The sequence below is a fragment of the Camellia sinensis genome, chromosome 7 (assembly GCF_055761805.1).
Source record: "Camellia sinensis isolate YWXY chromosome 7, ASM5576180v1, whole genome shotgun sequence".
NCBI classification, from domain to species: Eukaryota; Viridiplantae; Streptophyta; class Magnoliopsida; order Ericales; family Theaceae; genus Camellia; species Camellia sinensis.
The window spans coordinates 102506815-102518308 of record NC_138967.1 but is presented as its reverse complement, the minus strand read 5'-3'; the positions used below and the strand labels follow the sequence as shown (position 1 = coordinate 102518308).

Below are 11494 nucleotides of genomic sequence, written 5' to 3'. Positions count from 1 at the left end.
TAATTTCAAACAATTCAATAGGAACAAAAATGAACAAAGAGTGATAGAGGGTTACTTGCCTCAAACAACTAAAATAATATTTCCCAAGCTAATATCAAATTACCAAGATCCACCTCAATCTCACAAACCTAATAAATATTACACCACATAAACAATTATTATTAATCACCATGATGCATCCATCATTCTTTTCTTTATAATATAATAATCTAATCCTATAGTCTACAAGTAAATTCCAAAACCCCAAAATACCAAAACCCCAAAATACGGCTTCCGCAATCTTCAAGACTTATTTTATTCTATTGTTGTTTTTTATATATATAAACCCATAGTTGCTAGCAGTCAAAGCTTGTATCCTACAAATGCACCACCATGAGAATTACTTATCACATAACAGCCCCAAAATACACACACCCAATCCACATACAAGATACTCTGTCTAAAGAAATCCCCTTTTAAGTGCCAAAACAACCCACTGTATTCATATTTTGGCAAAACCGACAGCCAATATCAGATTAGACAAATATGTTTATTTTTTCATATTTACCCATACAAATCATGCATTGTTATATTGAAACTAAATTAATAGATAGGAGTACCATTAAAAATCTTATCTCCAAGAAATGATTAGATCAAAATCACCACTCTATGAATCTTCTCCTTTTTTTTTTTGTTCTTTTTCAAACCTTGTGGCAGCCTTAAAAAAAAAAACCTCCCGAGCCCTTTGTTTTTTTGTTCTTCTCCTAGACTTGATGCAAAACATGTGGGTTTATTAACCTAGTTTCTCAAAATTACAAAATTATCCATCTTAGTTATAAAAATTATAATACTATTTCATAACTAATCCCTTAATATTACTAAATGATCAATATAAATTAATTTAATTACTAATCTATCTAAAAATAATTATATATAAAACTTGAGTTTTATATTCACTTTTCTTTAAAAAAAATTTCGTCCTCAAAATTTTACATAGCTGAGTCTCAAAAAGTTATGATACTTTTGTCTTATTTCATCCTCGACTTCCTGAGTAGTTTCTCTTTTCGAGTAATTGCTCCATTTAGGCTTAGTTTGGAAAAACTAAATAAATGCACTTTTAGACTTTTTATGAAATATGGGTTGGGTTTGGGTTGGATTTAAAGTGATGTGTTAGAGATGTGATGTGATTTAAATAAAATGATGTGATTTAAATAGGATAATGACTTTTTGACCTTTTTTTTTTCTTTTTTCAATCGTGCCAAACTTGGCCATAACCTCAACGTAGTGATGTCACGCTCTCGGTCTGTTTGTGTGTGTGTCTCTCTCTTTCTCTCTCTCGCGCGCGCGCGCACGCGCCCTCACTCTCTGGCTCTCGGTCTATCTGTGTGCGTCTCTCTCTCTCATTCGAGCGCTCTCTCTCTCTCTCCCCCTTGCTCTATTTCCCCCTTTCCGATTGTTACTTTAGGGTTTTATATGCTTGATTCAGTTTAATTTCGTGTTGATTTATGAAATTGGTTTCGTTGTTGTAGTTTGATTTCGAAACTTCTAGGGTTTGATTTCTACACATAAATCCCAAATTCAAGCTCAAAACAGGCCATCCAAATTTTGTGTTGATTTCTCAAAAACTCTTGGTTTATGAGTACATGCAGATGGGTAGCTTTTTCGGCATCATCTTTTTGGTAATACTTGACTATGAAATGCAATCATTAAATTTAATGTGTATTATTTCTTTTACTTAAATCAATTTGTCCTTGTTTATTTCGACGTTCTCATCAAATTTATTGAAATATTGGTTGTTAGCACAAGAATTGAATTGTATGACTTGTTGTTTCAAATTTTGTTTATCTAAATATGGTCTCTTCTTTCTTCGGCGAATTACAGGCATTTGGTTTAGGGGACAATAGTTTAAGGAAATTAAAATAGGACTGAAATTGCAAGCATTTGTTGAGGGAAATGATAGTTTGTGAGATTTTAGATGCTTGCAAGCATGTATATACCGCTTCCCATCCCCGTGATGAAAATTTTGTAGATTGGCCACTAGGGGAAGGTGTGAGGTTCATCTTGTATTACCTATTTAAGTGTGATGGTGTCCCTTGTATTACCTATTTAACTGTGATTGTTTTTGTTTGGTGGTTCTTACTGCTTGAGCCTTCACCAGTGTACTTCATTGACTGCCAGTTACTTAAGAGGCTCAGGATTTGCTTAACTTGTGGAGGGAAAAAGTTTTTGCCTCTACACCTGTATGAATGTACCTTTTAGACTGTAATGATGTCTCCTTTTCCAGTAGAAATTTCAGAAAGTTCTATTTTTTTTGCACTAAATATTCAAAGGATGTGTTTTACAGTATGGATCTTGGAATGTTGTACACCCTAGGGATTGCACAATGCATTTCTTATTAGTTTTCTTCATACATATGTTTTCTGGTTAGAATTTTTTCACTGCAACTACAAATGGATACTGATTTCACTTACAATGATTTAATTTGATACGTGTTCATTTTTGATTGGTTATAGGCTTAATAATATGGGACTCGCCACCCTTATCACATCATTATAGATATATTTATGGGTTTAAAATATAGGTTTGTAATATTGTTAAAATAAAAAAATAAAAACCACCACTGCATTAAATTGATAAGAGGAGTCTAATTTTTGAGTCAAGATCTTTTGTATGGTTGTTGTATTATCAATTTTTAATTATTGTACTTTCAATTTTTATAAAATTAACTTTCACTCATACGAAAAATCATTTAGGAAAAATCACTCTAAAAGATTTTAGCCTTGTTTGGTTTGTCTTTTGAGAGATAATTTTTGAGAAAAAATTTCAAAAATTTCTTTGGTTGAAAAATAAAAAAAAAAAAAAAAATCTAAAATCATTTTTCTTTCTTCTACACATTAATCAATCATTTTTTTCTCTCACATCGCATCTATTCAACTAAAATATTTGAAAATGCATTACAGAATCATGGTCTTTAATTTTGCACCATCACGACTACAATTAAGTTCATGCAATCAATATCACATTGCCTCTAAAATTAACAAGATATTCCAAATATCTGTTGCCTCTACAATTAAGTTCATGCCATCAATATCACATTGCCTCAAAGTTTATGTCATGATGTAAATAGTGGATCATTGCATATGATCGCAAATATCTGCTGCTCATCTGCTGAGGTTAAATGCGAGGACACTAGGGAATGAAGGAGGGAAGTTTGTAATGACCCTATCACTGTGACACTGGCATGTGCTTACGTGTTGAGTCTCAATTGAAAGTATGTAGGGGTATAAGTGGGGACTATCAAGCCAATTCATATTATAAGCTAAAACTCAAGTGGATGACCCGTGTTGTGAATAATATCTTAATTAGAATTTTTCTCGTAACTATTTGATTTATATGAGCATGCCCCTGTCTGAAATAGTGTTGGAGTTGATTGTGTTCTGTGTTCTCTTTCTTGTTTTGCATACTGCAAAGGTCAACATTCCTACTAATATAGGATTACGTATAATAATAGAATGTCATCCATGGCTTACTTGACTCATCATTCGAAAATGTAAGGCAAATTATTGTTCATTGTTTCTTTTCTTTGCCCTTCATTAATGGTTATTTTGACCTTGTTTTTCTTTAACCCATCACCTATTTTCGTTTTTCTCATTTCCATTTTGATACCATTTCATATTTAGCACCCCGTTTCAACTTAGAATTTGTCTGACAAAGTTTTAGTGCTTTCTGAAATCTAAGCAGATATAATATTGGTATCTTCTATCTTGGTTCTGAACTTCTTCAAATTTCTAGTAACGACTATTCTTATAGTGGACTTCCTATGCATGATGATTGATAACTTATTTTTTAAAACTATGAAAAGTCACGTTGCGTGGAAGAAAGATAATGAATTTCATTATAATGAATAATAAATATAGTATGTAATATTTTCTTTCTTGCTTGCTTTCTTTTTTTTTTTTTTTCAAAAAAAAATTAGTGAACTTAATTAGACCTTATGTCATGCACGTTAGAATCAATAATTGTCAAGAGTTATTACCTTTCTCTAAATCTTAATAATGCCAAGTAGAGGTTATATTAGTGTCATCTTCAAAGTAATTATTTGTGCTAGTGTTTTTTTACTACCTATACATTGACCAGAGTGATTTCTTCTTTTTGCCTCTAATTTTCTCATTAGGTATCATTGGCAACCAATTTTCTCCTGCAGATATTCTCATTATGGGCTGAGAGCAGAAATAATGAGTTTCTTGAAACTTATTATATTTTCATTATATCAAATCTGTTGGGTACATTGATTTATATACTGTATCTAAAGCATACAAAATATCTAACCTGAAACTAACTCTAAACAAAGTAACTAACTCATAACAAACTAGTCTAACCACCACAACTAATTCCACTAGAGTTACAGATCTGTGATGGTGCAAGTCTAACAGACAAAGACAGCTGGCCATGAGCAGATGGTGATGAAATCTGAGTGCAGTGAGCAGTGCAGTGAGCAGAGGATACTTCTTCAAGAAAGAATGGGGGCTTGAGCTATACAAGTGACAATGTTGGGGTTGTTCTTGCTGTAACAGGTAGAGTGGTAGATATTACTCAACGATTTAGATTTGTTCATTAGTATTTAAGGGAATAAATGACACTTCATTGTGTTTAGAAAGTTATATAACAAAATTTAGCACCACTTATTTGCTGCTTTTAGATTGATGTCCTTCTTGGTCAGCTCTCCTAGTAGTCTACTTCTGCAGAAAGTAAAGATTGCCCCTCTCATTAGGTCTGTTAGTCGTCCACCTTCCATTTTTATCCAGAAAGACAAAATGAGAGGGAAAAAATCCTAACCCTAAACCACCCACTTCTCCCGTCACCATCTGCCAACTCCCTCCCTCCTCACCTCCCCTATCACCCACTCCCTATATATTGTTGTTACTGATAAACACTAAGGTCAATCTTGCCACTATAATTTTTCTTTTTAACAATAAAAAAATAGAGTATCAAACAATGGAAGACTTACAATACAAAGTATGAAAATAGTCCCCGCATGTTAAGTGCTAATGAAGTGTTTTTGTTGATCCTTCAAATATCTTGATGATGGGAATATCCTTCAAATGGTCTCATTGATGTTTGTAGTCTGAGCCACCCATTTCTTTTGTTAAATGTAAAGGAAATTAATTTCACTCATATGTCTATTAGGAAAATACTAGTGTGCTTCCCCTCCACCCCCTTCCCTTGATGGCTATCTGCCTTCCATGTCTATCCATGTATTACTGAACTTGTATTGAAGGTTGGATTGCTGAATTCTTATTCATTTTTCAGGTTTTGGACTGTTAGCATTTCTATTAGGAAAATAGAAATTTTACTCACATGTTTGGTTTACCGTTTTATCTGCATATGATGGTCCTCAAATCTTGATAGCTTGCTTACTAGGTAATGGAGGAGTAGATGTATTACAGATTGTAGGTAAATTTATAATGATGAGTTCTGAGTTGCATGATTGAACATTTTTGTGCTGGGTGTTTTAATTATTTTTACAAATTACCTAAGTGCTTCTTTGTAATCTTTGCCTTTTTTGCTATTCTCTTCGCAGAAAGATCTTGTTATATATGAAATGAATGTTCATGCTTTTGAGATGGTAATTCAGTGGGCAAGATCCAAGCATACGTGGCAGCTAGCTTGGTGTTATTGAGATGGTAATTACTTATTTTTTGAACTGAATACATTCCAAAAAATGCTACGAGCACCCACTTTTATAACAACTTCAAGTTATTGTCTTGAAAAAGGTTCTAGCAATTCGTTCCTTTTGACATTGGTAACTGATAATTGAATGACTGATGGATGCTTAAATTAATATGGTGTAATACTCTTCTTGGATGATTTGCTTATATAAACAAGTAGTCTACATTTGTTTTTCTGGTTTTTGGTAATGGATTATCAACATGGTTGTTTTTGTGTATTTGCAGAACCTTTCTTGTTTACATCTTGTTTTTTTTTTTTTCCCCCTCTAGTAAATTATTTTCCTGCAATCTTTTCCAGGTACAGGTATTTTGAAAAGTGATGCCGGAGAGTTGAGGGAGAGATGCTTGTCCTTTCTTCTGGAACAACTAAAGGTGTTGTTGCTTATTTTCACGAACTGTGGTTTCACCGTTTATCTTGATCACCACATTATGAACATGGTGCATTTGTTGTTTGCTTTCCTTGCTTTGGGAACTATTTGAGAATTTTCCAAAGTGGCCAGATTTGGTCCACTTTATAATGCAATCTTTCTTTCCTTACAAACCAACATGATGTTATTTAATTGGGTGTTGTGTTTCAGCAGAAACCACCATGAAGTCGGTTATGAGTTGGGTCTCTTGTAGTTATGTTTTTGAAACAGAGCTAACCTTCTGACTAAATTCTTAACACTTACCAGGCTAGAAAACTATAAACATGATGACTGTGTAAGCCGTAAACTATCAGTCAATTTTCTAAGTTCCTGAAATGGGCCCATACCTTGTTGGGTTTTTGTACTGAGCTTAGGAGTGTATATGTTACCTTTATTTGGTTCCAGTGAAAATCCAAACAGACTCTGTTCTTTGTGACCGCTAGGTATAGCATTCCTGAAACTGAATCCACATAGTCTTATTCCTGTAATTCTCTTCTTGAGTGCTTGGGAAAAAATAGGGATCTACTCTTGTAGAGGTTGGCTGAATGGGCACCAAAATCATTTTAGGATAGGATCACTGTAAGAGTTTCTAGGACATGTTTGTGCTTACTTTCAGTTAAGCACTGTTATATTGGTGATCAAAAAAATGTGAGAAAAAGGTGAACACAGGCCGTTTGGGGGAAAAATTGGAAACAGCCTCCAAACAGCCTCAAGATCATCATGGTCACCTCGGAATAGATTAAACAAACTTGTGAGAGCAAGTGGCATGTCGATAGGACGCACGGTTAGAGATTTAGACAAAAAAAATGTGAGAGAAAAAGGCAAAAACAGGCCGTTTGGGGGCGAACATTGGAAACAGCCCCGAGATCATAACGGTCACCTCAGCCTAGATTAAAAAAACTTGTGAGAGCAAGCGGTGCATTGATAGGACACACAGAGATTTAGACAAAAAAAATGTGAAGAGAAAAAGGCGAAAACGGACCGTTTGGAGGCGAAAATTGGAAGCAGCCCCCAAACCGCCCCGAGATCATAACAAGTTTTTTAAACAATGTAAATTTTTGTATAAAATAAATTTTCTTTGTTTTTAAGCTACAAAATTACTTTTAAGTTTTAGTAATTTTTTTTTTTTTTTTTTTTTTTAAAGTTTGGCAGATCCAAATTTTTATTAGACACAAGTAAAATAAAAAATCTATACAAATAAAACAAACACTAATTTTAACATAATAATGTGTAAAAGAAAATTTATGATAAAATAATATAATCTAATTGATGTATTTGCTTATCTTCAAATGATCTGTGGATTGAGCTTGAATGGTGTTGTTTGATAGAATAATTTATCTGGGTCTTGTTTTGATCATATCATTATGTTATGAAAACCAATAGATATGCAAGAAATTGTAGACCTTTTTTGAGCTTCTGATTAATATGTTAGAATCAAAAGAGCCTTCTTGGATTGTTTAGTACTTCCTGATATGAAATTTTGGATTTGAAAGTTGTTTGCAAGATTAGTGTGATATGGGAAAACCCAACTCATCTTAACACTCTTGTTCAATTAAATTAGAGTTTTATCAAAATTTTCCAAAAGATAAAAAAATATTTTTTTGATGAATTCTCTTCTTTCAACTTAGGCTAGCTAAAGACAAGTGCAATCAATTTTCTTGATGAATTCTTCAAAAATTGTTATCTAGAAAAACGTTTCCTTGTGTGTATGCGTATTGTGGTTTTAATGAACCCTTTGATAATGATACTCTTGAACATTGTTTAGAGATTCAGTGATGATACTTGTTTACCCAGTTTTTGGTTTACTGGAAGCTTAATTTCCTATGAGAAATGTTACTTTCTCATATCTGTACATTTAAGATATACATATTTATATACACATATAGGGGTGGCCCTTGGTTCAATGGTAAAAACCTTGGCCTAATAACCTCAAGGTTATAAGTTCAAGTTTTGGGGCAACCACTTTGTGCATTATGCCAAAGGATAGGTGTGTACCCAATCTTTCCCCTCTCAAATACACATTAATGTGTACTATTTGGGCGTTGTTTATATATATACACACACACATAGAGATAACATATCATATGCATATAAGTATGTATATATGCATACATATAATCTACCCTTATACCCATTAGTTTTCTTGATTGTTTGTATCGATCTCTAGACCTTGAAATCATATATTTAATAAATTAGTAATTATGTTTATTGTATTAATTTTATTTTTTTTTTACCAATTTTAGATTTACGGTGAATCTGCAGCATCTAATTAGGTAGCACAATGAGGAAATGAGGAGTGTTACCTGGAGGACCCAAGACTAATAGCCCTTAATAAATGGTTTTGTGTTACCTACTCTTCAGGTAAACATTATTTGACCTTCTCTCTTGACTTCTAAGTTAAAGTTTCTTTTAAATAGCAAAATTTGTGGTAGTATTCCATTTGTTATTCAGTATTAGCTGAGAAGAAGGGAATGTGAACTATAATTGCAGCTTCCTATTTTTGACAAATATAATTTTTTTAAAAAAAAAATTAGTAAGCTTTTGAAAGAAGTTATGTACTCCCTTTAAAATCTACTTTTGAATATTACATAACAAATCCCTCAAAACTAACACCAGTGCATTTCTTATTAAAGATTTCCGTCAAACTAGAAAGGAGATAAACATTACTCATTACATTACATTACATTACACAAGTCACCGGCAGACACAGAGTGGCTAGGGGCACCATGGGCCCTGCGATCATTTCAAAAATCATAATTAAGTATATTTACTAGCTTCAAGTACCATGTACTAGCTCACATCTTCATTTTTTGTCGTCTTTTGTCGTAGGTCCTCAATTTCTTATTCTTCCAATACAAGCAAAGGTATAATTTTTTTTTTAGTTCCATGAGTTAGTAGCGGGTGTGCTGTTTACTCTTTTATATGTAGTGTTCTCATTAGGGAACTATACTATGCTGAGCACTGGCACGGGTGTGCTAAAATTTGTTAATTTGATTTTAGTAGATAGTAGAGCACTGATGAGTGTGCTTTATTTCTTTGCTTGCTTTTAATTGGTAGTAGAGCATTGGCGAGTATGCTTATTTATTTGTTTGATTTTAATTTATGTAAAACATTAGTAGGTGTGCTTATTTATTTGTCTTTTTTAATTAATTGATGGTAGAACATTGGTGGGTGTGCTTATTTCTTTGTTTTCTTTAATTGTTAGTAGAACATTGGCGGGTCTAATTATATTATTAGGACACTTCAATAATTTGCAGAGTACTAATGAAGATATAGAGACCCCTTTAAAATGAGAGGTTTCTTTTTAGTCGTGGCACGTAGATCTTGAAAATACCAAAGGCCATTGTAAATTAGTAATTTATTTGCATATTACAAATAGAGGACATATGCAGTGCTAGGAGCATGATGGTATTGGTAATATAGAAATCATGCCTGCCACATTTGCCTTTTGTGGGTGAAATAGTAATATATACCTCTACTACAACATCCAAAAGCAAAATTGAAGTTTCACCCCCATGGATGGCCTAATAGTTGCAAACCTATCGGCAGTCTTTGCTTGTCATGCCTAACCTGAACATTGAATATGTTGTAGAAGAATGAGAGTGATTAAAGCACTCAATCAAAAATAGGCTGGTCAAATAACTTTCCAAATCAATTTGATTCACTTTTGAATTCCACAGAATTTGAATCCATTCAAACCAATTAAACAAAAACAAATTTGATCTTCAATTTAATAGAGATAGGAAGAGAACCGCCAACTCCCCACTCTTTTCTTTATTATTATTATTATTATTATTAAAACTTTCAATGAACATTCAAAGTAACTTCAATAACTAATATAGACTTCCAGTAATGACATACATGATGGCTGCTTCCCTTTTTTTCTTGTTTGCTTCTAAAAATGTAATTCAAAGACATGGATTAGACATAAAAAAACAAAATAAATAAATAACAAAAAAAAAAAAACAAGACAAAATAAATAAATAAATAAATAAATAAAGGACAAGACAAAGTCATGAGACTCTCAATTCAAAGACCTACATTCCACATAAATTGAACACATTCAAACCTATTAAAGACAAACAAATTTCATCTTCAATTTAATACAATTATTTATAGTAAGCAACTCTTCTCTTTGTAATAGAGGCCCTAATAGGCAGAGTTTAACTTTATGATGACATCAAAGAACACTATCAAATTAAACATAGCTCAGGAGACCATCAGGAGCATAAATGGTTGAAACACCATTGTCCCATATTTAAACAAAACAAAAAAGACAAATTCTTGTTAAAAAAAAAAAAAAAAAAAAAAAAAGCAATTCAAAATGAAAGGGAGGTTGAGAGTAGAGTGACTAGAGATCGAGAAAGGATTGAACAACCAAATGCAACAACTCAATTGTGGTTCAATACAAACCACATTACTTGCAAACATCTCAAATAAATTAATTACTGAGCTACAATGGCTTCGACTAGATAAATATCCCAAATACTTGACAAAAGTTCATGTATGAGATTCATATACATTTCGAATGTTTAGATGTAAGATTTCAAAAAGCAAGCCTCTAATTTCAATATTCATCAATAGATCAATTACATTCTCAATAATACAAAGGACAATTTCCAAACTATATATTTCAATATATCGATGTCCACAAAATTCAATATTTTTGCTAATAATCAATTTGAATGATTCTTCGAACGTAATATTTTCCTACCAAACATAATTAATGACAAAGGAACTTGTACCTAATAATGAACCCCTATTACATCCATTAATTATTTTCAGATAATATAGCTGTGTTAATCTTCACTAATTGTTCAAGTAGTCCTTCATTCAGTCAATTGAGCTAAATTTGAACTCTTTCATAGTTATCCACACAAATATTCACAAAAGGGAATGAAGTTGCCACAGCACATAAACAATAAAAAATTTCCTTTGTAGAACCACAATAATAATGACAACAATAACAAAACTTCAATAGCAGTTATAACATATCATCTAACACATCCAAGTAGTGGACCTACCGAGTCTAGAGTAGCTGGAGCAACGTAGATTCAACCACAAAACACTAAATAACACAAACAATCAAGGCTCAAATGGTCTTCAAAATCACATAATCTCATAAATTACACCTGGAAAAACAAAATCAAGTCTTTCTTCAAAGGAAATGGGACTACATAAAGATGGGTTTTCGATTTTTTTTTACTTAATCATACAAAAAATTCCATGTCCTTTGCTTGAAAACCCTAAATTTGAAAATTTCCTCTTAACATAGACAAATCACATAATAATGGTACAAGTAAGAGCTTTGGGCAATTATGAACTACGTACATTCCAGTTTGTAATCGAGCTCGAATACATCTAGGGTTTCATCGTCGT

At 32.5% G+C, this 11494-nt stretch overlaps 2 long non-coding RNA genes across 3 annotated transcripts; both read left to right on the top strand.

The window, feature by feature from the left end:
- Positions 1-1250: 1250 nt before the first annotated feature.
- On the top strand, positions 1251-4217 carry LOC145795230 (uncharacterized). The gene is made up of 3 exons (XR_014335812.1): positions 1251-1364; positions 1509-1658; positions 4154-4217. It is a non-coding gene; the product is annotated as an uncharacterized LOC145795230 (long non-coding RNA).
- A 275-nt stretch (positions 4218-4492) lies between these two features.
- On the top strand, positions 4493-9265 carry LOC145795229 (uncharacterized). 2 transcript variants are annotated; one of them, XR_014335811.1, is made up of 5 exons: positions 4493-4553; positions 5561-5663; positions 6007-6080; positions 8378-8476; positions 8945-9265. It is a non-coding gene; the product is annotated as an uncharacterized LOC145795229 (long non-coding RNA). The 2 variants fall into 2 exon arrangements; XR_014335810.1 differs by having other exon boundaries at positions 8359-8476.
- The last annotated feature ends 2229 nt before the right edge of the window (positions 9266-11494 follow it).